Consider the following 26,980-nt stretch of genomic DNA (forward strand, 5'->3'; position numbering starts at 1 on the left):
GCCGATTACAACCGGTGGCTTATGCCTCCAGGTCGCTCTCCCAGGCAGAGCATGGGTACGACATGGTCGAAAAGGAAGCACTCGCTTGCGTTTACGGTGTGAAAAAGATGCACCAGTATCTTTTCGGTAGACCGAGTTAGACACGGATCACAAGCCATTAACATCCCTGTTGTCCGACAGCAAGGCTGTCAATGCCAAATTGTTTGAGGATGTTTCCAGTAGAGTGGACAAGGGAGAACCAGTTGATGTGGTATATTTGGACTTTCAGAAGGCTTTCGACAAGGTCCCTCACAAGAGATTAATGTGCAAAGTTAAAGAACATGGGATTGGGGGTAGTTTGCTGACATGGATTGAGAACTGGTTGTCAGACAGAAAGCAAAGAGTAGGAGTAAATGGGTACTTTTCAGAATGGCAGGCAGTGACTAGTGGGGTACCGCAAGGTTCTGTGCTGGGGCCCCAGCTGTTTACATTGTACATTAATGATTTAGACGAGGGGGATTAAATGTAGTATCTCCAAATTTGCGGATGACACTAAGTTGGGTGGCAGTGTGAGCTGCGAGGAGGATGCTATGAGGCTGCAGAGTGACTTGGATAGGTTAGGTGAGTGGGCAAATGCCTGGCAGATGAAGTATAATGTGGATAAATGTGAGGTTATCCACTTTGGTGGTAAAAACAGAGACAGACTATTATCTGAATGGTGACAGATTATGAAAAGGGGAGGTGCAACGAGACCTGGGTGTCATGGTACATCAGTCATTGAAGGTTGGCATGCAGGTACAGCAGGCGGTTAAGAAAGCAAATGGCATGTTGGCCTTCATAGCGAGGGGATTTGAGTACAGGGGCAGGGAGGTGTTGCTACAGTTGTACAGGGCCTTGGTGAGGCCACACCTGGAGTATTGTGTACAGTTTTGGTCTCCTAACTTGAGGAAGGACATTCTTGCTGTTGAGGGAATGCAGCGAAGGTTCACCAGACTGATTCCCGGGATGGCAGGACTGACATATCAAGAAAGACTGAATCAACTGGGCTTGTATTCACTGGAGTTCAGAAGAATGAGAGGGGATCTCATAGAAATGTGTAAAATTCTGATGGGTTTAGACAAGTTAGATGCAGGAAGAACGTTCCCAATGTTGGGGAAGTCCAGAACCAAGAGTCACAGTCTAAAGATAAGGGGTAAGCCATTTAGGACCGAGATGAGGAGAAACTTCTTCACCCAGAGAGTGGTGAACCTGTGGAATTCTCTACCACGGAAAGTTGAGGCCAATTCACTAAATATATTCAAAAAGGAGTTAGATGTAGTCCTTACTACTAGGGGGATCAAGGGGTATGGCGAGAAAGCAGGAATGGGGTACTGAAGTTGCATGTTCAGCCAGGAACTCATTGAATGGCGGTGCAGGCTCGAAGGGCCGAATGGCCTACTCCTGCACCTATTTTCTATGTTTCTATGTTTCTAATGCATCAGCTTGCATACAGCGATGGGCTCTCACGCTGGCTGCGTATGACTACACCATATGGCATCGGCCAGGCACTGAAAATTGCGCTGACGCGCTCGGCAGGCTTCCGCTGGCCACCACCGAAGGGGCAGCGGAGCAAAGCGCTGAGTTGGTCATGGCTGTTGAGGTTTTTGACACCGCAGGCTCCCCTATCACAGCCCGCCAGATCAAACTCTGGACCAACAGGGACCCCCTCCTATCCCTGATAAAGAAATGAGTCCTGACTGGGGATTGGACGCCCGCACACGGGGCGTGCCCCGAGGAGGTCAGACCGTTTCACAGACGGATGGATGAGCTCTACATCCAAGGCGACTACCTACTATGGGGCAGCCGGGTGGTCATGCCCCAAAAAGGAAGGGAATTATTCATCAGGGAACTCCACAGCGAGCACCCAGACATTGTGCTAATGAAGGACATTGCCCGGTCACATGTATGGTGGCCGGGGATGGACTCAGACCTGGAACACTGGGTTTGCAGGTGCACGACGTGTGCCCAGCTGGGCAATGCCCCCAGGGAGGCCCCACTCAGCCTGTGGCCCTGGCCCACCAGGCCATGATCATGCATCCACATGGACTATGCGGGACCGTTCATGGGAAAATGTTCTTGATTGTAGTCGATGCATACTCGAAATGGATCGAGTGCATCATATTAAACTCGTGCATGACATCCATCACTGTGGAGAGTCTGCGTATGGTTTTCGTGACCCACAGCTTGCCGGACATTCTGGTCAGCGACAATGGTCCGTGTTTTACCAGCCATGAATTCCAGGAGTTTATGTTGGGTAATGGCATTAAACGCGTCCAGACGGCGCCGTTCAAGCTGGCTTCCAATGGCCAGGCAGAACGTGCGGTCCAAGTCATAAAATAAGGCATGCTCCGCATCCAAGGACCCTCTCTTCAGTACTGCCTATCACACCTCCTGCTGACCTATAGGTCCCGCCCGCACTTACTCACGGGAGTCCCTCCAGCGGAACTCCTCATGAAACGCACGCTCAAAATGCGGCTGTCCCTCATTCACCCAGCCCTGGCAGACATTGTTGAGGGCAAGCGGCAGTCCCAAACCGAGTGCCATGATCGAAACTCAAGGGGGAAGTATATAGAAATGGATGACCCGGTAGTAGTGCTTAACCATGCACTAGGACCCAAGTGGCTTGAGGGCACCGTAATTGGCAAAGAGGGGAATAGGGTCATAGTGGTCAGACTAAACAATGGGAAGATATGCTGCAAACATCTGGACCAGGTAAAGATAAGGTTCAGCATGGACACAGAGGAACCTGAAATAGACCTTGGGATGTCAACCACACCACTGCCAGTGAACGAGCAACAAGAACATTCACCAGCATGCACAGTCCCTGCGGCCAGTCCGGACAGGCTGGAACCAACTCAGGCGACAGAGACGCATGCCAAGGCTCAACCACCAGAGCCCCAACTGCAGCGCTCCACGAGAGAGCGTCGAGCGTCTGAAAGACTCAATCTTTGACCCAAAGACATTGGGGGGGAGGTGATGTCATGTTTGTAACCTTCACATAACTGTAATCAATATGTAACAACATTGTACATGTATACAACTGTGAAATACACACCTTGACCACAGGGGGTGAACTTGTGGGTGACACTCCTTACCTGGTCAGCCAGGTACTTAAAGGGAGGTTCCACGCAGGCTCAGCACTCCTTGGTCCGGGGAATAAAGGTGCAGGTCATGAGTGACCTTGTCTGCAGTATATGCCTCGTGTGAATATATTCTAGAGTTGAGAACTCTACAGTGGGGAGAGAGAGAGAGAGACAGGGGATGAGAGAAAGAGATACATGGGGGGGTGGGAGAGAGAGAGAGAGAGAGAGAGACGGGGGGGGGGAGAGAGAGAGAGAGAAACAGAGAGGATGTGGGGAGAGAGAGAGACAGTGGGGTGTGGGGAGAGAGAGAGAGACAGGGGAGGGGTGGGGAGAGAGAGAGAGAGAGAGAGACGGGGGGTGGGAGAGAGAGAGAGAGAGGTCTGGGGGGGTGGAGAGAGAGAGAGGTCTGGGGGGGTGGGGAGAGAGAGCGAGAGACACAGGGGAGAGAGAGAGAGACACGGGGGGGTGGGAGAGAGAGACACGGGGGGAGAGAGAGAGATGTGGGGAGGGGTGGGGAGAGAGAAGAGAGAGAGACGGTGGGTGGTGGGAGAGAGAGAGAGACAGAGGCGAGGGTGGGAGAGAGAGAGAGAGATTGGGAGGAGGGTGGGGGGGAGTTGGGAGAGAGAGAGAGAGAGAGAGAGATAGACACATAGAAACATAGAAAATAGGTGCAGGAGCAGGCCATTCGGCCCTTCGAGCCTGCACCACCATTCAATAAGATCATGGCTGATCATTCACCTCAGTACCCCTTTCCTGCTTTCTCTCCAAACCCCTTGATCCCTTTAGCCCTAAGGGCCATATCTAACTCCCCCTAGAATATACCCAATGAACTGGCATCAACAACTCTCTGCAGTACGGAATTCCACATCGGGAACATTCTTCCTGCATCTAACCTGTCCAGTCCCGTCAGAATTTTATACGTTTCTATGAGATCCCCTCTCATCCTTCTAAACTCCAGTGAATACAGGCCCATTCGATCCAGCCTCTCCTCATATGTCAGTCCTACCATCCCGGGAATCAGTCTGGTGAACCTTCGCTGCACTCCCTCAGTAGCAAGAACGTCCTTCCTCAGATTAGGAGACCAAAACTGAACACAATATTCCAGGTGAGGCCTCACCAAGGCCCTGTACAACTGCAGTAATACCTCCCTGCTCCTATACTCAAATCCTCTCGCTATGAAGGCCAACATACCATTTGCCTTCTTCACCACCTGCTGTACCTGCATGCCAACTTTCAATGACTGATGTACCATGACACCCAGGTCTCATTGCACCTCCCCTTTTCCTAATTTGTCGCCATTCAGATAATATTCTGCCTTGATGTTTTTGCCACCAAAGTGGATAACCTCACATTTATCCACATTATACTGCATCTGCCAAGCGTTTGCCCACTCACCTAACCTGTCCAAGTCACCCTGCAGCCTTTTAGCGTCCTCCTCACAGCTCACACCACTACCCAGCTTAGGTTCATCTGAAAACTTGGAGATATTACACTCAATTCCCTTAGCCAAATTATTAATGTATATTGTAAATAGCTGGGGTCCCAGCATTGAGCCCTGCGGACCCCACTAGTCACTGCCTGCCATTCTGAAAAGGACCCGTTTATCCCGACTCTCTGCTTCCTGTCTGGCAACCAGTTCTTTATCCACGTCAGTACATTACCCCCAATACCATGTGCTTTAATTTTTCACACCAATCTCTTGCGTGGGACCTTGTCAAAAGCCTTTTGAAAGTCCAAATAGACCACATCCACTGGTTCTCCCTTGTCCACTCTACCAATTACATCCTCAAAAAATTCTAGAAGATTTGTCAAGCAGGATTTCCCTTTCATAAATCCATGCTGACTTGGGCTGATCCCATCACTGTGGGGGATGGTGGGGGAGAGAGAAGACACGGCGGGGAGAGAGAGAGAGAGGCAGCGGGCGGGCAGGGAGAGAGAGAGAGATGTGGGGGGAAGAGAGAGAGAGAGACGGGGGGTTGTGGGAGAGACATGGAGGGGGAGAGAGAGAGAGAGAGAGTGTCATGTATTCCACTGTCATTGTAACCCATGTATAAACTGACCTAAGTTGTAACCGTGAGAACACTGACCACTAGGTGGTGAACTTGTGGGAGACACTCCTAACCTGGACTTTCAGGTATAAAAGGGGAAGCTCCACCCACCTTCATCACTTCAGTGCTGGCGAATAAAGGTTACTGGTCACAGAGTGGCCTTCTCTCAGGTATGCATTTATACTGTCGAGTAAGGACATATCATTGGCGATGAGAAACTGGGAGTTAAACCACGCGAGCATGGCCACTAGCAGCACAGAAGAGAGGTACTGTGTTGGTGATGATTGGGACGATTTTATTGAGAGACTACAGCAAAGTTTCGTCACCAAGGAATGGCTGGGACAGGATTCGGCCGACAAACGCAGGGTTCATCTCCTGACGGTTTGTGGATCCAGAACGTATTCCCTGATGACGGACCTTCTAGCGCCAGAGAAACCGGCAGACAAGACTTTTGAAGAGCTCAGTAAGTTGATCGGGGAACACTTTAAACTGGCGAGCAGCATGCACATGGTGAGACACCGGTTTTACACCCACCGGCGGCGAGAAGGGCAAAGCATTCCAGACTTCGTGGCAGACTTCCGGCGACTGGCGAGCCTATGTAAGTTCCCAGATGCATGCAGAGCGGAGATGCTGTGAGACTTTTTTATTGAGGGCATCGGGCACAATGGGGTTTTCAGGAAACTGATTGAGACCAAAGACTTGACCTTGGAAGCGGCGGCTCTGATAGCCCAGACATTTATCTCAGGGGAGGAAGAGACCAGAATGACGTTTGACAAAATTCTTGATTTAAATGCAGCAAATGGATATGGAGTCAACAGTGTTAACGTGGGACACAGTTCTCCAGGCAGACAGGGGCAATCGGACATGCCCGAGCATGTATTCGAACCCAAAGGGGGAATTCAACAGAGACAATGGCAAGCTGAACGGTGATTCATGCCATCGCAAGGGACAATGCGGCCAGTAATGGGGCCATCAACACTTGTCAATGGTGCATTTAAAGACAGTTACAGAGACAGTCAGAGACGACTAACTGATAATGGACCTTTTGTTTCCAACAACGGCTCATGTTGGAGATGAAGGGTTAATCGCAGTAGTGCAAAATTGCTGTGCTTGTATTTATGACAGAATGAGATAAGCAATTGCGAAAAGGTCACAAGACGATGAGCAAGAAAGAAACGAATACCACCAGATGCTGGCCGAAGATGAGGAAGTAAGCCCTGGACAAGGGGGAAAAATAAATTGTTGAGTAGACCTTTTTGCAATGACAGATGGGTAAGCAGTGACATGTGACCTTTGCGGTTTATGCCTTTAAATACTCATTTTTTGTAATCCCAAATTGAGTTGAAGCCTTTACAGCTCCCCTGGATCCTTGTATGTAATTAATTGTGTGTGTTTTCAAACTCACTAACGTAGTCTCGGAGTAGATTTATTTCTACCTCGGGCTTTTCCCCCAACAGTTTTGGCACTGCGATAAGGGTGTACCGGTAAGCCCTCCTGACCAAGACTCGAATGTACGGGGATAAGGTCGGATTTCACGACATCCCAGAAATTGGAACGTCGAACCGGCAGGCGTGAGGCTACCGGACACCCAACAAATAAGTGAGACTTGGAGAGGTTTGATAACAGACACAGTGAGTAGAAATATAGCAGAATATAAGTAAGATAAGTGGTGTGTAAGAGAAACGAGTGTCCCCGTCACTTCAATTGTCACAAACTATCTCAATCACCTAACTTTGAGCCGGAATTAAGAGGGCAAATGCCCCACGTGATGACCAAGGATCAAGGTCGAAGGGAACACCGGGAGGACAAAGTGACGGTGGAAACCTGTGAGTGACTGTGATACACATGAACTGGTGTGAGAGTTGAGGGATAATCCCATCGCAATAAATAAGTGACGGAGTAGAAGAAGGCCCGCGTGAAGAGACTCATTCCCAGAGGAAGCGAGGGAACGTCAGATCACATAATGGCCAACGGAAGACCTTGAATGGGGGCCGGGAGGGTCTCTCAGTAGGTTCTATGCAGATGACCAGAAGGGCTTAATAGATCAAATGATTAAAGATGGGTGGGATCCCTTGGCTATCCCCAAGGAGCAAAAGAATTGGTGGGAAAAATGGAAACAGAAAAAGGCAAAGAAAGCCGGAGTACTTTCAGTATATCAGTTGTGTGTGTTACAAAGTAAAACCAAACAATTAGTAGAGAAAAGTAAGGAAACAGAAACCGAGAATAAGAAATGGAGAGAGTGGTATGAACAAACTGGCAAGTGGGAGGGGATCAGATTATGACCTCCCTCCGACTTATGTTGCCACAGTAGCAGCCTCAGCTCCTCCCTTTGATGAGGAGACCGAGAGGGAAGGGTCAAATTCAGTAAATACAGAAAGGGCAGCCCCTCTTAGGGTAACCCAGGGCATACAGGGAGGGGACCCCCGATATCAATACCACACTTTCACCCCCACAGAAAAACAAATGATGAATCAGGATTTGGGGAGTCTACAACCACGGAAGAGAAATGCAGAATTTTGCCAAAAGTTATAAGAATTGTATGAGGCCCACGATATCCATGAGTGAGATCTCCACCAAATAGTTCGGGCTACGTGTCCAAAGGACCAGTGGACAGGGCTAGCTCCCCCTCACAGTGACGGCACATGGATACCTGCCGTGGGTGCCACAAGGGCACAACGGGACGCTGCTAGAACGGGGTGCGTCCAGGCTGTACAGGCCTTAATGGGAGCATCCACTCCAAATTCGAGATTGATAATGCAGACCCGCCAGAAAAAGGGAGAAAACGCCAATGACTACGGAGAGAGGTGATGGGTCCAATACCAAGAATCCTCGGGACAGGCGGCCCCGAACAGAGATGACCCAGTCTTCATGAAAGTGTTTAAGGACGGCCTTTCGGCCAACCATCAAAAGATCTTAAAAATGGGGGTGATAGTCGTGGACACCTGTGACCAAGCTGTCCAGTGGGCATGCCACATTAACTCTGGGGGAATAAAACAAGAAGTGGCCATGGCTAAGAGTAGTAAGAGTGCGGGCCGAGGGGAATGCTACAACTGTGGCAAGAGGGGTCATTTAGCCGCCGAATGTAGGGGCCCCAAAAGACCAACTGTCCGATGTGACAATTGTGGGAAAAAGGGACATGCCACTGATAAATGTTGGGCGCCCAAGGAGAAAAGAAATAGTCAGTCAGGCCTCAGAGTAGAGGAGATGAACCGACAGCAGCTAATCACAGCACTGAGGGACTTAGGAATAGACTGAAGGCCAGCGGCCCCCGTGGGGCAGGGAGAGGATCCGCGTATTCACATAACAGCGCTGTTAGGGGGCCGGCAGTGTGATATGTTAGTGGATACCGAAGCATCGGTATCTATGACAGATATTCCCTTACCCACAACTAAACATGTGGTCTATATAACTGGCGTGGGAGGATCTGCCACCAAAGTCCACCAGAGTGAAGTAATTCTATTGGAGATAGCCGGTATTCTGATCCCGGCACAATTTTATGTATGCCAAATGCAGAAGGGACCATATTGGGGATCGACCTCCTGGAACAGTTAGGGGCAATATAGACCCACAGAGTAAGAGAATAGTTTGGAGAAATAAGGGAGGACACAAAATCACGATGTACGGGGAACAGACTAATTTGTACAATCACGCAAAGGTCGGAAGTGTGCAACTTCTCACCCGAGATTGGGATACAGCAGGAGCCTACGGCCCATTATGCGAACAAATCAGGGAAGTGTGGGTTCAATCAAAGCAGGATTGTGGGCTTGTAAAGACCAAGCCAGTGGTCATTCCTGGGCCCGAGCACACTCCTAATAAGCAATACCCCATTAAACCTGAAGCCCCAGAGGCCGTAAAACAAATAGTGCAGGACCTCTCACAGAGCGGTGTCCTTCGGAAAGCCGAAAGCACTACGAACCCCCAACCTGGCCCGTAAAGAAACCAGATGGATCATACCGATTGACCATAGACTATACGGCGTTAAATAAAGTAACTCCCTGCCAGCACCCCATCGCAGCAAGCCCAGCGACCATATTTAATGGACTAAAACCAGAACATAAAATATTCACGGTCTTAGATATAGCTAATGGATTTTGGTCCATACCATTAGCCCAGGAGTCCCAAGATAAATTTGCATTCACGGTCGGGGATAGGCAGTACACTTGGACATGAGTGCCCCAGGGTTTTCACAATAGTCCGGCAATATTTCATCGAACTATGAGTCGAGCCTTGGAGACCGTAGATTTAGCCCCCTACCGAAGTACCATCCTTCAATATGTGACGATCTGTTGATTGCCTCAGAGGACGAGAGAGGACATATGGGGGCTCTAATAGAAACCCTAGAAGCCTTAAAGAAAGTGGGATTTCAGGTAAATCCCAAGAAAGCTCAGATCGGATTGAAGGAGGTATAGTATTTGGGACACCAACTGTCGCAGGGGACAAAAACAATGCCCCACAACAGAAAGGAAGCAATGCGCATTATGCCCCGACCGAAAACGGTCCGAGGAGTGCGCAAAGTATTGGGACTCTTTAACTACTGTAGGAACTTTATAGCTAACTTCGCAGCAATCGTGGAACCCATACAGAGACTTGTTAAGGGAGGAAAACCAGCTCTAGAAAGTGTGGAGTGCGGCCCGGAACAAGAAACAGCATACGGCCCGATAAAGGAAGCCCTGATGTCGGCACCAGGCCTAGGACTGCCAAATATGAACGCACCGTTTCACATTCATTGTGAAAACGAGGGCGCATTTTACGGAGCAGTAGTTACTCAAATGCATGGAGACTGAGCCCGCCCAGTAGCGTACTATTTCACCCAACAGTTGCCCGTGGCAGGAGGTCTGTCAAGATGTGTAGCAGCCTTGGACTGTGCAACATGGGCGGTGAAAGTTAGTGAGTCAGTAGTAATGACAGGGGAGGTTATACTACATACCAAACATACCTTGGTGGAAATGCTCAACACCGGGAAATTGCACTCCGTGTCCAACGTCCGCCGGGCCAAATGGGAAGCAGTATTACTTCCCTTAGATGGGTCAGTAAAAATTGTACGAGACACGGAGAGAACCCGGCAGAGGGCCTCTTATCCGTGAGTGAGCCTCATGAGTGCCAGGCACCGGAATGGGAAGACTCACCTGGACACATAAGTGAGATTCCCCTTGAAAACCCCAAGCTGATCCTGTACGTGGATGGGTCCCGGAAATATATTCAGGGGACCCTGCATACGGGATGGGCGGTGGTAGACAAAGCACTAAACACTGTCCGAACGGGAATGTTAGACGGAGGACTGTCGCCCCAAATAGCTGAACTCACTGCCCTGACTGAAGCCCTCCAACTGGCCGAAGGCCGGTGGGCAAATATATATGCGGATAGCCGCTATGCCTTCGGGGTAGTCCATGGCTACATACTGCCTGGGCAAGGAGAGGGTTCGTCACTTCGGGCCTGGAGGCTATCAAACATGAGGGCCGAATCAGACTACTATTAGACGCCGCCATTAAACCCGCAGAGGCAGCGGTGATCAAGGTTAAGGCTTACCAGAAAGTAGTAAACAATGTCCAACGGGGCAATGAAGCAGCGGATAAAGCGGCACAGGAAGTAAGTATATCCTTAGAAGTGCAGGAAGAAGTTGTATGTCGTATCATTACCAGGGAAGATATAGACATTGTGAGATTGCATGCCGATGTAAGTGATGAAGAAAAGAAAGATTGTGGTACAAAAGGAGGGAGTCAGGGTGACAACTTTGTATGGAGGAAAGATGGGAAGGTGATAGCCCCGGCTTGTATTAGACAAATGCTCCTGGAACTACACCACGGCATCAGTCATGTCGGACGGAACATCATGATAACAAACATAACTGGGGGTTGGTGGTGGCCAGGAATGAGACGGGACGTAGCTAAGTACTGTCAGCAATGTGTCACATGTGCCCAGCACAACCCAGGAAAGGCCGTTAAGGTTAGAATGGCTCACCAACCACGACCAAGGGGGCCGTGGGAGTGTATACAGATAGACTTCACGGGACCTTTACCATCCTCAAGGGGCAAGAAATACTGTCTAGTAATAATAGATCAGTTTACGCGGTGGGTAGAAGCGTTCGACACGTGAAACTGCACCGCAATCACGGTAACCCGAATATTGGCAGAGGAAGTAATCCCACGTTGGGACGTCCCTATCCAAATCAATTCCGACCAGGGAACCCATTTTACTGGAGAAATAATGAAGGAGGTGTGTGCTATGTTGGGTATTAGACAGAAGTTTCATATCCCCTACCACCCGCAAAGCTCTGGGAAGGTAGAATGTATGAACAGGACACTTAAAACAGCCCCAGCAAAGGCCATCCAAGAGAGGGGACAAGCTTGGGCGGATTTACTACCCACAATCGTGATGAGACAAAGGGCAACTCCTAACCGAGTGATGAGATTAACTCCATGAGTTGATGACAGGCAGGGCGATGCACCTGCCGGAAGGAATCATAATCGGGGGATCCGACATAGGACCCCTGAGGGATCGGATTAGAAAGTACGTCTTGGAACTGAGTGAGCAACTTAAGGAATTGAGGAAGGAAGTGAGGGAACAGCAGGCAGGCCGGGATGAACAGAAGGAATTGGAGGACCAGGGGGAGGTCCCACAGCTGGTGTGAAGGTAGTGGTAAAATGTCTGCCAGGACGAACGGGGTTTGCTCCCCGTTGGTCTGGCCCATTTGAAGTCCTAATTAGCGGAGATACGTGTGCCTGCATAGATATGGGTGGGGTTGGCCGATGGAAACATTGGTCTCAGCTCAAAGAATATGAATCCAACGACCCCAGCACAAGCGAACAAAACAAATAACCCTGTCTTCATACACATTCTAGGAAACTGAAGGCGGACGCATCAGCAGAAAACGCCGGAAGAAATAAAGACGATCCAAGATGAATGTGTTACGCGATATTATGTGCGGTTTGTTTTTTTGTGTAATTGTAATATGTAGCCTAGGGAGGACTCAGGCCAGAGTACCCCCATGGACCAAGAGAGAGTTGTATGTGAACACCTTTTTGTACATGTCAAACACCTATGCCAAGAAAGCCAATGTTGCCAGCTGTTGGGTCTGTGCCCATGTCCCCACACACTCGGAGGAAGGAATCCCCCTACAATCAATCCCATTTAGTGATAATGAGACGGCCAGCTGGATGTTTGGAGTTAGAACAGGATCCACACGCGTTGGCTCTTATGCCATGGAGGCAGACGGTAGCACCATAATAAAACTGAAAAGTCAAGGGTATAATCCAGAACAGTGTAGTGGGTGGAGACGATCAACCTATAACGATTCCTATCTACCACCGTTCCTGAGAACAAGGTGTAAGAAGGGACAGAGAGGGGGGCTATGCCTCACAAGGCAGGGACGACCGGAAGATCCTATTGTGGGGTACAGTAACTGCACATATAGCCTTACCTTACCTGCCAAAGGGGGTAGGGTGACACTCCCGTCATTAAATGGAAACGGTGACTTTTCGATCCAATGGGACCCCCCAGTGATAAATAAGTATACATCCAGCAACGGGACTCATTTTGTGTGCAGTCACAGGGCCTACCCCTGGTTGCCCCGAGAATGGATGGGTTCTTGTTATCTGGCTTATATTGTACCCTACATGTATCACCTGGGTTCTCTGAAGGACCTCCACCGGAGAGCCAGACGAGCCATCACGGAACTGAAAGATTCTGGGCCATTGCATCTCCCTGGTATGGAGCGGGTAAATTGGCAAGGGAATCCATTAACATGGCTTCCGTCCTGGAACAGGTGGCCAACGATACAGCTAAGCCCTAGTTAAGGTTAATGCAGAGATGGTAGCCCTCCGCACAGTAGCTCTGCAAAACCAGGTGGCCCTTGACTATGTGTTGGCAGAAAAAGGGGGGAACCTGTGCCCTCATCGGGGCCGAATGTTGTACATACATCCCGGATAGCTCGGGAGAAATTACCGATCTGGCAGGGTATATCCAAGAAGAGGTTAAAAAGCTTAAGCAACCACCAGCCTCCACGTTGTAGGACTGGTTCTCAGGGTGGTTAGGATCTATGGGAACGTCACTAATCCAAGGTCTGGCTATCTTTGTGGTGGTGGTAATAATGCTGTATTGCCTATGTATGTTACTTAAATGTTGTATAAGCGAAGCACTGTCATCTTTACTATCGAGCAGACTGTAACCCAACCGCCCTCAAACTACGAGAACCGAGCGGTGTCTCAGAAGGTGGCGTACACACGCCCAAAACACCTACATGATGAGGTTTTACAAGCACCAGAATGAGGTGCGACAGGAGATGGGAACCTGGACCCCGGAGTGGATACCCTGGGGCTCAGGAACCGGCACATCACATCACCAACTTCTGCATGAAGACCGGGTATACGTTGGCCTAGAAATATGTATCAGAAAAATTTCGGCCAAATGAGGGATCGAAGGGTTAATTGCGGTAATGCAAAATTGCTGTGCTTGTATTTATGTAATATGACAGAATGAGATAAGCAATTGCAAAAAGGTCACAAGACGATGAACAAGAAAGAAACCAAAGCACCAGACACTGGCTGAAGATGAGGAAGTAAGCCCGGACAAAGACGAAAAAAAATTCTATTGTGTAGATCTTTTTGCAATGACAGATGTAGAAGCAGTGACGTGTGCGGTTTACGGCTTTAAATGCTCATTGTTTGTAATCCCAAGTTAAGTCACTGACTGCGGTTCCCCTGGTACCTTATATTTAATAAACTGTGTGTTTTCAACTCTCTAACGTAGTCTCGGAGTGGATTTATTTCTACATCGGGGTTATCCCCCAACAGAGGTCATTCTGCCGATGTCACCCACCCCCTCCCCCCCACAGCAGCAGCCCTTGAGGTGTTCTGCTGCAAGATGCCTTGGTCCCATTACTTGGGGAGTAGGTGGGAAATGGAGGGGCTTACGACAAGGGAGGGTCATGGTACAGGAGGAAAGTGAGCCGCAGGTAGGGGGAGGGTGGTGCTGTATATTATTGTTGTTATTAAAAAAAGAATTGTTGAATGTTGACTGTTGGGGATGGTGGGAGGGTGTTGTTATATTGCTCAGTTAAAAATGTTGTGCTAGACTTTCCACTTTGCTGGCTATAGCCCAAAAAATGGGTGATGTTTCAGCCTTCATGATCGCTGGAACACGGCCAATTTTCTGGATCATGACTGTCGGCCCATTGATGTGGAATGGGCGATAGCCCAGTGATGTGGAATGGGCCCAGCGATAGCCCAGAGATGTCACATCGCCCAGCGATAGCCCAGTGATGTCACATCGCCCAGCGATAGCCCAGCGATGTGGAATGGGCGAAGCGATAGCCCAGTGATGTGGAATGGGCGATAGCCCAGCGATGTGGAATGGGCGATAGCCCAGCGATGTGGAATGGGCGATAGCCCAGTGATGTGGAATGGGCGATAGCCCAGTGATGTGGAATGCGCGATAGCCCAGCGATGTGGAATGGGCGATAGCCCAGCGATGTGGAATGGGCGATAGCCCAGCGATGTGGAATGGGCGATAGCCCAGTGATGTGGAATGGGCGATAGCCCAGTGATGTGGAATGGGCGAAGCGATAGCCCAGCGATGTGGAATGGGCCCAGCAATAGCCCAGCGATGTGGAATGGGCGATAGCCCAGTGATGTGGAATGGGCGATAGCCCAGTGATGTAGAATGGGCGATAGCCCAGTGATGTGGAATGGGCGATAGCCCAGTGATGTAGAATGGGCGATAGCCCAGCAATGTGGAATGGGCGATAGCCCAGCGATGTGGAATGGGCGATAGCCCAGCGATGTGGAATGGGCGATAGCCCAGTGATGTGGAATGGGTGATAGCCCAGTGATGTGGAATGGGCGATAGCCCAGCGATGTGGAATGGGCGATAGCCCAGTGATGTGGAATGGGCGAAGCGATAGCCCAGTGATGTGGAATGGGCGATAGCCCAGTGATGTGGAATGGGCGATAGCCCAGCGATGTGGAATGGGCGATAGCCCAGCGATGTGGAATGGGTGATAGCCCAGTGATGTGGAATGGGCGATAGCCCAGTGATGTCGAATGGGCGATAGCCCAGTGATGTGGAATGGGCGATAGACCAGCGATGTAGAATGGGCGATAGCCCAGTGATGTGGAATGGGCGATAGCCCAGTGATGTGGAATGGGCGAAGCGATAGCCCAGTGATGTGGAATGGGCGATAGCCCAGTGATGTGGAATGGGCGATAGCCCAGTGATGTGGAATGGGCGATAGCCCAGTGATGTGGAATGGGCGATAGCCCAGCGATGTGGAATGGGCGATAGCCCAGCGATGTGGAATGGGTGATAGCCCAGTGATGTGGAATGGGCGATAGCCCAGTGATGTCGAATGGGCGATAGCCCAGTGATGTGGAATGGGCGATAGACCAGCGATGTAGAATGGGCGATAGCCCAGTGATGTGGAATGGGCGATAGCCCAGTGATGTGGAATGGGCGAAGCGATAGCCCAGTGATGTGGAATGGGCGATAGCCCAGTGATGTGGAATGGGCGATAGCCCAGCGATGTGGAATGGGCGATAGCCCAGTGATGTGGAATGGGTGATAGCCCAGTGATGTGGAATGGGCGATAGCGCAGCGATGTGGAATCGGCGATAGCCCAGTGATGTGGAATGGGCGATAGCCCAGTGATGTGGAATGGGCGAAGTGATAGCACAGTGATGTGGAATGGGCGATAGCCCAGCGATGTGGAATGGGCGATAGCCCAGCGATGTGGAATGGGCGATAGCCCAGTGATGTGGAATGGGCGAAGCGATAGCCCAGTGATGTGGAATGGGCGATAGCCCAGCGATGTGGAATGGGCGATAGCCCAGCGATGTGGAATGGGCGATAGCCCAGTGATGTGGAATGGGCGATAGCCCAGTGATGTCGAATGGGCGATAGCCCAGTGATGTGGAATGGGCGATAGACCAGCGATGTAGAATGGGCGATAGCCCAGTGATGTGGAATGGGCGATAGCCCAGTGATGTGGAATGGGCGAAGCGATAGCCCAGTGATGTGGAATGGGCGATAGCCCAGTGATGTGGAATGGGCGATAGCCCAGTGATATAGAATGGGCGATAGCCCAGCGATGTGGAATGGGCGATAGCCCAGCGATGTGGAATGGGCGATAGCCCAGTGATGTGGAATGGGTGATAGCCCAGCGATGTGGAATGGGCGATAGCGCAGCGATGTGGAATCGGCGATAGCCCAGTAATGTGGAATGGGCGATAGCCCAGTGATGTGGAATGGGCGAAGCGATAGCCCAGTGATGTGGAATGGGCGATAGCCCAGTGATGTGGAATGGGCGATAGCCCAGTGATGTGGAATAGGCGATAGCCCAGCGATGTGGAATGGTCGATAGCCCAATGATGTGGAATGGGTGATAGCCCAGTGATGTGGAATGGGCGATAGCCCAGTGATGTGGAATGGGCGAAGTGATTGCCCAATGATGTGGAATGGGCAATAGCCCAGTGATGTGTAATGGGCGAAGCGATATCCCAATGATGTGGAATGGGCCCAGCGATAGCCCAGCGATGCGGAATGGGCGATAGCCCAGCGATGTGGAATGGGCAATAGCCCAGCGATGCGGAATGGGCGATAGCCCAGCGATGCAGAATGGGCGATAGCCCAGCGATGCGGAATGGGCGAAAGCCCAGCGATGCGGAATGGGCGACAGACCAGCGATGCGGAATGGGCGACAGCCCAGCGATGTGGAATGGGCGACAGCCCAGCGATGTGGAATGGGCGATAGCCCAGCGATGTGGAATGGGCGACAGCCCGCGATGTGGAATGGGCGATAGTCCAGCGATGTGGAATGGGCGATAGCCCAGTGATGTGGAATGGCCGATAGCCCAGAGATGTGGAAGGGGCGATAGCCCAGCGATGTGGAATGGGCGATAGCCCAGCGATGTGGAATGGGCGATAGCCCAGCGATGTGGAATGGGCGATAGACCAGTGATGTGGAATGGGCGAAGTGATAGCCCAGCGATGTGGAATGGGCGATAGCCCAGTGATGTGGAAAGGGCGAAGTGATAGCCCAGCGATGTGGAATGGGCGATAGCCCAGCGATGTGGAATGGGCGATAGCCCAGCGATGTGGAATGGGCGATAGCCCAGTGATGTGGAATGGGCGATAACCCAGTGATGTGGAATGGGCGAAGCGATAGCCCAGCGATGTGGAATGGGCGATAGCCCAGCGATGTGGAATGGGCGATAGCCCAGCGATGTGGAATGGGCGATAGCCCAGCGATGTGGAATGGGCGATAGCCCAGTGATGTGGAATGGGCGAAGCGATAGCCCAGTGATGTGGAATGGGCGATAGAGCCCAGCGATGTGGAATGGGCGATAGCCCAGTGATGTGGAATGGGCGATAGCCCAGTGATGTGGAATGGGCGATAGCCCAGCGATGTGGAATGGGCGATAGCCCAGTGATGTGGAATGGGCGATAGCCCAGTGATGTGGAATGGGCGATAGCCCAGTGATGTGGAACGGGCGAAGCGATAGCCCAGCGATGTGGAATGGGCGATAGAGCCCAGCGATGTGGAATGGGCGATAGAGCCCAGCGATGTGGAATGGGCGATAGCCCAGCGATGTGGAATGGGCGATAGCCCAGTGATGTGGAACGGGCGAAGTGATAGCCCAGCGATGTGGAATGGGCGATAGCCCAGTGATGTGGAATGGGTGAAGCGATAGCCCAGTGATGTGGAATGGGCCCAGCGATATCCCAGTGATGTGGAATGGGCCCAGCAATAGCCCAGTGATGTGGAATGGGCGATAGCCCAGCGATGTGGAATGGGCGATAGCCCAGTGATGTGGAATGGGCGATAGCCCAGTGATGTAGAATGGGCGAGAGCCCAGTGATGTGGAATGGGCGATAGCCCAGCGATGTGGAATGGGCGATAGCCCAGTGATGTGGAATGGGCGATAGCCCAGCGATGTGGAATGGGCGATAGCCCAGTGATGTGGAATGGGCGAAGCGATAGCCCAGTGATATGGAATGGGCGATAGCCCAGCGATGTAGAATGGGCGATAGCCCAGTGATGTGGAATGGGCGATAGCCCAGCGATGTGGAACGGGCGATAGCCCAGCGATGTGGAATGGGCGACAGCCCAGTGATGTGGAATGGGCGATAGCCCAGTGATGTGGAATGGGCGAAGCGATAGCCCAGTGATGTGGAATGGGCGATAGCCCAGTGATGTGGAATGGGCGATAGCCCAGTGATGTGGAATGGGCGAAGCGATAGCCCAGCGATGTGGAATGGGCCCAGCAATAGCCCAGCGATGTGGAATGGGCGATAGCCCAGTGATGTAGAATGGGCGATAGCCCAGTGATGTGGAATGGGCGATAGCCCAGTGATGTAGAATGGGCGATAGCCCAGCAATGTGGAATGGGCGATAGCCCAGCGATGTGGAATGGGCGATAGCCCAGCGATGTGGAATGGGCGATAGCCCAGTGATGTGGAATGGGTGATAGCCCAGTGATGTGGAATGGGCGATAGCCCAGCGATGTGGAATGGGCGATAGCCCAGTGATGTGGAATGGGCGAAGCGATAGCCCAGTGATGTGGAATGGGCGATAGCCCAGTGATGTGGAATGGGCGATAGCCCAGCGATGTGGAATGGGCGATAGCCCAGCGATGTGGAATGGGTGATAGCCCAGTGATGTGGAATGGGCGATAGCCCAGTGATGTCGAATGGGCGATAGCCCAGCGATGCGGAATGGGCGAAAGCCCAGCGATGCGGAATGGGCGAAAGCCCAGTGATGCGGAATGGGCGATAGCCCAGCGATGTGGAATGGGCGATAGACCAGTGATGTGGAATGGACGAAGTGATAGCCCAGCGATGTGGAATGGGCGATAGCCCAGTGATGTGGAAAGGGCGAAGTGATAGCCCAGCGATGTGGAATGGGCGATAGCCCAGCGATGTGGAATGGGCGATAGCCCAGCGATGTGGAATGGGCGATAGCCCAGTGATGTGGAATGGGCGATAACCCAGTGATGTGGAATGGGCGAAGCGATAGCCCAGCGATGTGGAATGGGCGATAGCCCAGCGATGTGGAATGGGCGATAGCCCAGCGATGTGGAATGGGCGATAGCCCAGTGATGTGGAATGGGCGATAGCCCAGCGATGTGGAATGCGCGATAGCCCAGCGATGTGGAATGGGCGATAGCCCAGCGATGTGGAATGGGCGATAGCCCAGCGATGTGGAATGGGCGATAGCCCAGTGATGTGGAATGGGCGAAGCGATAGCCCAGTGATGTGGAATGGGCGATAGAGCCCAGCGATGTGGAATGGGCGATAGCCCAGTGATGTGGAATGGGCGATAGCCCAGCGATGTGGAATGGGCGATAGCCCAGCGATGTGGAATGGGCGATAGCCCAGTGATGTGGAATGGGCGATAGCCCAGTGATGTGGAATGGGCGATAGCCCAGTGATGTGGAACGGGCGAAGCGATAGCCCAGCGATGTGGAATGGGCGATAGAGCCCCGCGATGTGGAATGGGCGATAGAGCCCAGCGATGTGGAATGGGCGATAGCCCAGCGATGTGGAATGGGCGATAGCCCAGTGATGTGGAACGGGCGAAGCGATAGCCCAGCGATGTGGAATGGGCGATAGCCCAGTGATGTGGAATGGGTGAAGCGATAGCCCAGTGATGTGGAATGGGCCCAGCGATATCCCAGTGATGTGGAATGGGCCCAGCAATAGCCCAGTGATGTAGAATGGGCGATAGCCCAGCGATGTGGAATGGGCGATAGCCCAGTGATGTGGAATGGGCGATAGCCCAGTGATGTAGAATGGGCGAGAGCCCAGTGATGTGGAATGGGCGATAGCCCAGCGATGTGGAATGGGCGATAGCCCAGTGATGTGGAATGGGCGATAGCCCAGCGATGTGGAATGGGCGATAGCCCAGTGATGTGGAATGGGCGAAGCGATAGCCCAGTGATATGGAATGGGCGATAGCCCAGCGATGTAGAATGGGCGATAGCCCAGTGATGTGGAATGGGCGATAGCCCAGCGATGTGGAACGGGCGATAGCCCAGCGATGTGGAATGGGCGACAGCCCAGTGATGTGGAATGGGCGATAGCCCAGTGATGTGGAATGGGCGAAGCGATAGCCCAGTGATGTGGAATGGGCGATAGCCCAGTGATGTGGAATGGGCGATAGCCCAGTGATGTGGAATGGGCGATAGCCCAGCGATGTGGAATGGGCGATAGCCCGGTGATGTGGAATGGGCGATAGCCCAGTGATGTGGAATGGGCGATAGCCCAGTGATGTGGAATGGGTGATAGCCCAGTGATGTGGAATGGGCGATAGCCCAGTGATGTGGAATGGGCCCAGCAATAGCCCAGTGATGTGGAATGGGCGATTGCCCAGCGATGTGGAATGGACGAAGCGATAGTCCAGTGATGTGGAATGGGCGATAGCCCAGTGATGTGGAATGGGCGAAGCGATAGCCCAGTGATGTGGAATGGGCGATAGCCCAGTGATGTGGAATGGGCGATAGCCCAGTGATGTGGAATAGGCGATTGCCCAGTGATGTGGAATGGGCGATAGCCCAGCGATGTGGAATGGGCGATAGCCCGGTGATGTGGAATGGGCGATAGCCCAGTGATGTGGAATGGGCGATAGCCCAGTGATGTGGAATGGGCCCAGCAATAGCCCAGTGATGTGGAATGGGCGATGATGGCCCAGCGATATGGAATGGGCAATAGCCCAGCGATGTGGAATGGGCGATAGCCCGGTGATGTGGAATGGGCGATAGCCCAGTGATGTGGAATGGGCGATAGCCCAGTGATGTGGAATGGGCGATAGCCCAGTGATGTGGAATGGGCCCAGCAATAGCCCAGTGATGTGGAATGGGCGATGATGGCCCAGCGATATGGAATGGGCAATAGCCCAGCGATGTGGAATGGGCGATAGCCCAGCGATGTGGAATGGGCGATAGCCCAGTGATGTGCAATGGGCGAAGCTTCCCTAGTAACGGTCATCTGCGCATGCTTTTTTTTGGGTAAGCAGGTTTTCCTGCGTTTCAGGAGATCAGGGTCATCCACACATGCGCAGAAGGCAAAGAGAGGGATAGAGAGAGAGGAGGAAGGCAGTGATAGAGAGGAGAGAGAAAAGAGAGAGAAAAAATATTACTGGCTACTTCTGGCAATGTATGATACTGATGTGAAGGGGGGAGGAGGACGGCCAAACCCTTCACCAATGAGGCCAATAAGGCCCTCATCGCAGAGGTACACCCCCGGTGGGCCCAATTAACCCGGGGTGGGCATCGGAAACCTCCACCCCAGGCTTACAGAAAGCTTTGGTGTGAGATTGCCGACGTGGTTTCGTCGGCTTCCCCTGAGGCGAGGGGGTCTGACCAGTGCCGGAAGCGCTGAGTAAGTACAGATTTTATATTGTAACGATGCAAATTCTAATTCTAATTCTAATTAAAAATCTCTTGGATTGAATTTAAGCGTGTTATTCTTACATATATTCCCTGTTAAGATCTGGACAGAGCCATGAACCTGTACCCTTTTTGAGTCTCTCTGGCTGCTGTCACTTACACAATGACCCAACATGGACTGGGGGAGAGCTGCTCTTGCTCACTGTCTGGCCTGGGACACTTTGGGACATTAGCTCCTGTCATCGCTGACTTGAATGGAGATTGTAGTCGAGAGAGATGAAGTGTGAAGCATTAGCTCCTAAACATGATCTTTGTTATAACCGTGCATCAATTGTGGATAAAAACTATTAGCTTATAACGTTGGAAACTGTTGAATTTCCATGATAGTACCTTAGCTCATGCCATGCTCTTGTCATGTTTGCAGAGGACGATATCTAACAATAGAAGGATGCAGAGGCTCAGCTGCAGCAGCTGTCAGAGCTGGAGGAGTGTGGCGCGGCACTTGTGGGCACCCACAGGAGCAGGCCATCGGTCCATATGTCCCCTTCTCTGTCCGCTCTCCATAAACCTTCAGTCCCTTGTCATTCTGTCTATCTCTGACTTATACAGCCTGTACAGCTCTCTGGGGCACTGAATTCCACATAGATGTACTACAATATGTAACTACCAAATGTTGCATTAATCTATAACGTCTCTTGGTACATTTATTTAGTAGTGCTTCTCCTCGTACGTATGCCAGCGTAGTGCAAGATTCATGTGCACCCTTCTGTTCGAATTGTGATTTGCAGGCGGCCCAGCACCAGAGGAGCCAGCACCATTGGAGGTGATCATCACCATGGCTGGTGAGGAGGAAGAGGAAGAAGAGCACGAGACAGCTGAGCCTGAGGAGACGGAGGAGGCTGCCCCTAACATTCCTGAGACAAGTCTTTCACCTGTGGGACCTGCGGCTATGAGGTCGCATTCGACTGAAGAGGTAGCAGGACCAAGCAACGTGCAGCCGGCGATGGCAAGGCACTCAATAGTGCTCACGCAGACCCCTCAGAGGTCGGGTCAGCGAGGCCAGCACATGCCTGCCCTGGCTGGTCGGATCGTGGGGGTGGGTGTGGGGTGTGGGGTGGGGTTGGGGTGTGGGGTGGGGTGTGGGGTGTGGGGGTGGGGCTGGGGTGTGGGGTCGTGTGTGGGGGTGGGGGTGGGGTGTGGGGTGTGGGGATGGGGCTGGGGTGTGGGGTGGGGTGTGGGGGTGGGGGTGGGGCTGGGGTGTGGGGTGTGGGGTGTGGGGATGGGGGTGGGGCTGGGGTGTGGGGTGTGGGGATGGGGGTGGGGCTGGAGTGTGGGGTCGGGTGTGGGGGTGGGGGTGGGGTGTGGGGGGTGGGGATGGGGCTGGGGGCGTGGGGTGGGGTGTGGGGGTGGGGGTGGGGCTGGGGTGTGGGGTCGGGTGTGGGGGTTGAGGCGTGGGGTGGGGTGTGGTGGTGGGGGTGGGGGTGGGGCTGGGGTTTGGGGTGTGGGGTGTGGGGATGGGGTGTGGGGTGTGGGGGTGGGGCTAGGGTGTGGGGTCGGGTGTGGGGGTGGGGGTGGGGTTGGGGCTGGGGGCTGTGAGGTGGGGCTGAGGTGTGGGGTGGGGTGTGGGGATGGGGGTGGGTCTGGGGTTTGGGGTGTGGGGTGTGGGGATGGGGTGTGGGGTGGGGGTGGGGATGGGGGTCGGGCTGGGGTGGGGGGTGGGGTGTGGGGTGGGGTGTGGGGGTGGGGGTGGGGTGTGGGGCTGGGGTGTGGGGGTGGGGATGGGGTGTGGGGTGGGGTGTGGGGTGGGGTGTGGGGTGGGGGGGGTGTTACATTAAAATCATTATTACATTTTGTTAATATAATTTTTAAAAATTATTTCACTTTACAATTGTTGTGCAGTGTCTTCTAATAACGTAAGTTAAGGTAAAACATGAATGCAACTGTTGTAAAACAATGGCCAGGCCAGCCCAGGCAAGGATGACATGTAACTCAACGCAAACGCAAGTGTTGTCTTTCCGTAACTGTAACTGTGACTGCCCCCAATGTAAGTTGATGCGAAGCGTTCATTCCTGAATTGCTGGTGCAAATTCTTTGCAGCCGCGTAACTGCCACAGTGTTTTTCCAGTCTTCTGGGGGCGGGTGGGGGAAGGGGGGGAGGTGTGGGGGGTGTGGGGGAGGGGGGAGATGGGACCATAGGTTCATCACCAGGCTGATTTTCCTCCTGAGGTCCTCACCAGCCTCTTCCTCCTCCTCCTCCTGTTCCCCGTCGACTGCCTCTTCCGCCTCCACTCCTTCCTGAGGTGCAGCAGCAGTCCCATCTGGCAATTGTTGTCCTCTCCTTATAGCTACATGCAGCACACCTCAATAAACTCAGCAACCTGCTCAGGGTGGTGCCTCCAGAGTGGTCCAGGCATCTGAAGTGCTGCTTGAGCACTCCAATTGTCTTTTTGACAATATTGCGTGTAGCTATGTGGCTTTCGTTGTAACGCTTCTCTGTTTCCATCAGGGGATTACGCAGTGGGGTCATGAGTCAGCTGGCAAGGCCATATTCTTTATCACCTAGCATCCAACCGTGACCTTGTGGCTGACTGTCAAACAGGTCAGAGACAGCGCTCTGATGGAGGATGTGCGCATCATGGATGCTGCCTGGAAATTTAACATTAACTGCCATGATTATTTGGTTGTGGTCGACAATGAGCTGCACATTCAGGGAGTGGAATCCCTTTCGGTTCCGAAACACCTCCACATTCTGTAAAGGTGCTTTCAGGGCAATGTGTGTACAGTCTATTGCTCCCTGCACCTTGGGGAAGTTTGCTATTCTCGAGAAACGCAAAGCCCTCCTGGTCTGTGCCTCTCTGGTCATAGGGAAGCTTATAAAGTCCATCCTGCGAGCGTAAAGGGCTTGAGTCACCTGTCGAATGGAGCAGTGTGTGGCATGCTGAGAAATACGACAGATGTCACCAGTGAAGCTTGAAAGGAGCCTGATGTGTAGAAGGATAGTGCCGCAGTAACCTTAACTTCAACGGGCAGTGCGGCCCTGATGGTGTTGGTAGGCTGCAGATCCCCCTTGATGAGCTGGCATATCTCATCGATGACCTCCTTTCGGAAGCGCAGCCTCCTAAGGCACGTGTTATCAGATAAGTTGAGGTAAGATTGCTTTTCCCTGTAAGTTCATAGGCTGTACGTTCTCCTCCTCCGTCTCCGCATTAGTCTGCCACCTCTTCGCTTGGCCCCTTCACTAAACCCTTCACTTAACTCAACCTCAGATGCCAGCATTTGAGCATTTTCAAGTAATGGTAGAGAAGCTACAGGCCCCATCACTATATCACTATTATCACTATTACTATCACTCTATCATTATCACTGTTGATATAAATGGACGTGATTGGGGCCCAGGAGAGGCGTGAGTTTGGGGCCCAGAAGAGGTGAGGGTCCAGGGGCAGCACGGACCAGCCCACACTGCGATATGTGTGCGCATTAGGTCCATGCAGCAGAGCTGGTCTCCAATCGTCCTGGTTAATCCTCGCCACTGGACCAAGACCTAGCTCTGTCAAGCCCGTGTGGTGGCTGGTGTGCAACGGCCACCCCACGTTAAAACAATCCACCCACAGGCATCTTCCACCCTTCAACATGTAGTTCAGGCCCTTCATTGAAACACCTGTGAACTCATCCTTTTTTTGGTGTGGAAGCAAGTCATCCTCATTTCAAGGGACCACCTATGATGATGAAATGCCCTTTCTACTAAAATAGGTAACTATATAAATATAAATATATGTATAAATGTGAGTGGATTTATCAGTAAAAGACCTTTAAATAACTCACAAATTAGAAGCACCTTGTTTAAGCAGCCTCCTCGCTTCCTCCGATGTTCAAAATGGTGTCCGTAGTGCCGAGATTCTGTGAGGAAGGCCAGGTAAAAGTAGCTTTTCTCCAGCGATGTCCAGCGATATTCTTGGCGAGCAATCGGGCCGGTGATGTGTGGGCGATGTGCCGATAGTTGCGCTGGACAATGTGTGGGTGATCACCTCAGCGATCACTTCGGAGATATGAACCGAAAGTTGGGCCGGCAATTTTCCGCCGATGTTCCGGACCAACTTTCCACTTTTGAGACAAAATGGGTGATAACCTGCCTTTTTGGGTGTTGTACGGGCACTAGCCCAGCGATCTCCTGGAAAGTCTAGCCTATTGTTCACTGTTGGGGATTGTGGAGGGGGGGGGGGTGGGGGGGCGGTGTTATATATGTTTGTTAAAAAAAAATTACGTGTTAAATTATTAAACATTTTTATTTAAGTTTCCAATTGTTGTGAAGTGCCTTCTAATAACGTAAGGTTAAAAAATCAATACAAGGGTTGGAAACAATGGCCATGGCCAGGCCAGGATGAAGCATAATGCATTTGTAACTGTCACCAATGTAACTTCATGCAAAGTGTTCATTTAAGAGCTACTGATGCAAGAATTTTGCAGCTGCGTAACGACCATGGGGCTTTTCCAGTGGTGTGGGGGTTGGGGGGTGGGGGCTTGGGTTTATCACCAGGCTGATTATCCTCCCGAGGTCCTCGTCCTCCTCCTCGTCCTCCTCTTCCGCCTCCCCTCTCTCCTGAGGTGGACCGGCGGTCCCATCTGGCAACTGTTGTCCTCTCCTGATGGCTAGATTATGCAACATGCAGCACACCACAATAAACTCAGCGACCTGTTCAGGATGGTATTGTAGGTTGCCTCCTGAGCGATCCAGGCATCTGCAGCGCTACTTCAGAACTCCAATTGTCTTTACCATGACATTGCGTGCAGCTTCATGGCTTTTGTTGTAGTGCTTCTCGACTTCTGTCTGGGGATTACGCAGGGAGGGGTGGTCATGAGCCAGCTGGCAAGGCCATATCCTTTATCCCCCAGCATCCAAGCGTGACCTTGTGACTGACTCTTAAACAGGTCAGAGACAGTGCTCTCACACAAGATGTGCACATCATGGATGCTCCCTGGAAAATTTGCATTTACTGCCATGATTCTTTGCTTGTGGTCAACAATGAGCTGCACATTCAGGGAGTGGAATACCTTTCAGTTCTGAAAGACCTCTGCATCCTGTAAAGGGGCTCGCAGGGCGATGTGCGTACAGTCTATTGCTCCCTGGACCTTGGGGAAGTTTGCTATTCTTGAGAAACCCAAAGCCCTCTCACTCTGTGCCTCCCTGGTCATAGGGAAATTTATAAAGTCCAGCCTGCGAGCGTAAAGGGCTTCAGTCACCTGTCGAATGGAGCAATGTGTGGCGTACTGAGAGATACCACAAATGTCGCCAGCTGAGGCCTGAAAGGAGCCCGATGATTAGAAGGAAAGTGCTGCAGTAACCTTAACCTCAACAGGCAGTGTAGTCCTGATGGTGCTGTTAGGCTGCAGATCTCCCTTAATTAGCTGGCATATCTCACTGATGACCTTCTTTTGGAATCGCAGCCTACTAACG

This window comes from Pristiophorus japonicus, chromosome 2, assembly GCF_044704955.1.
Source record: "Pristiophorus japonicus isolate sPriJap1 chromosome 2, sPriJap1.hap1, whole genome shotgun sequence".
NCBI lineage: Eukaryota > Metazoa > Chordata > Chondrichthyes > Pristiophoridae > Pristiophorus > Pristiophorus japonicus.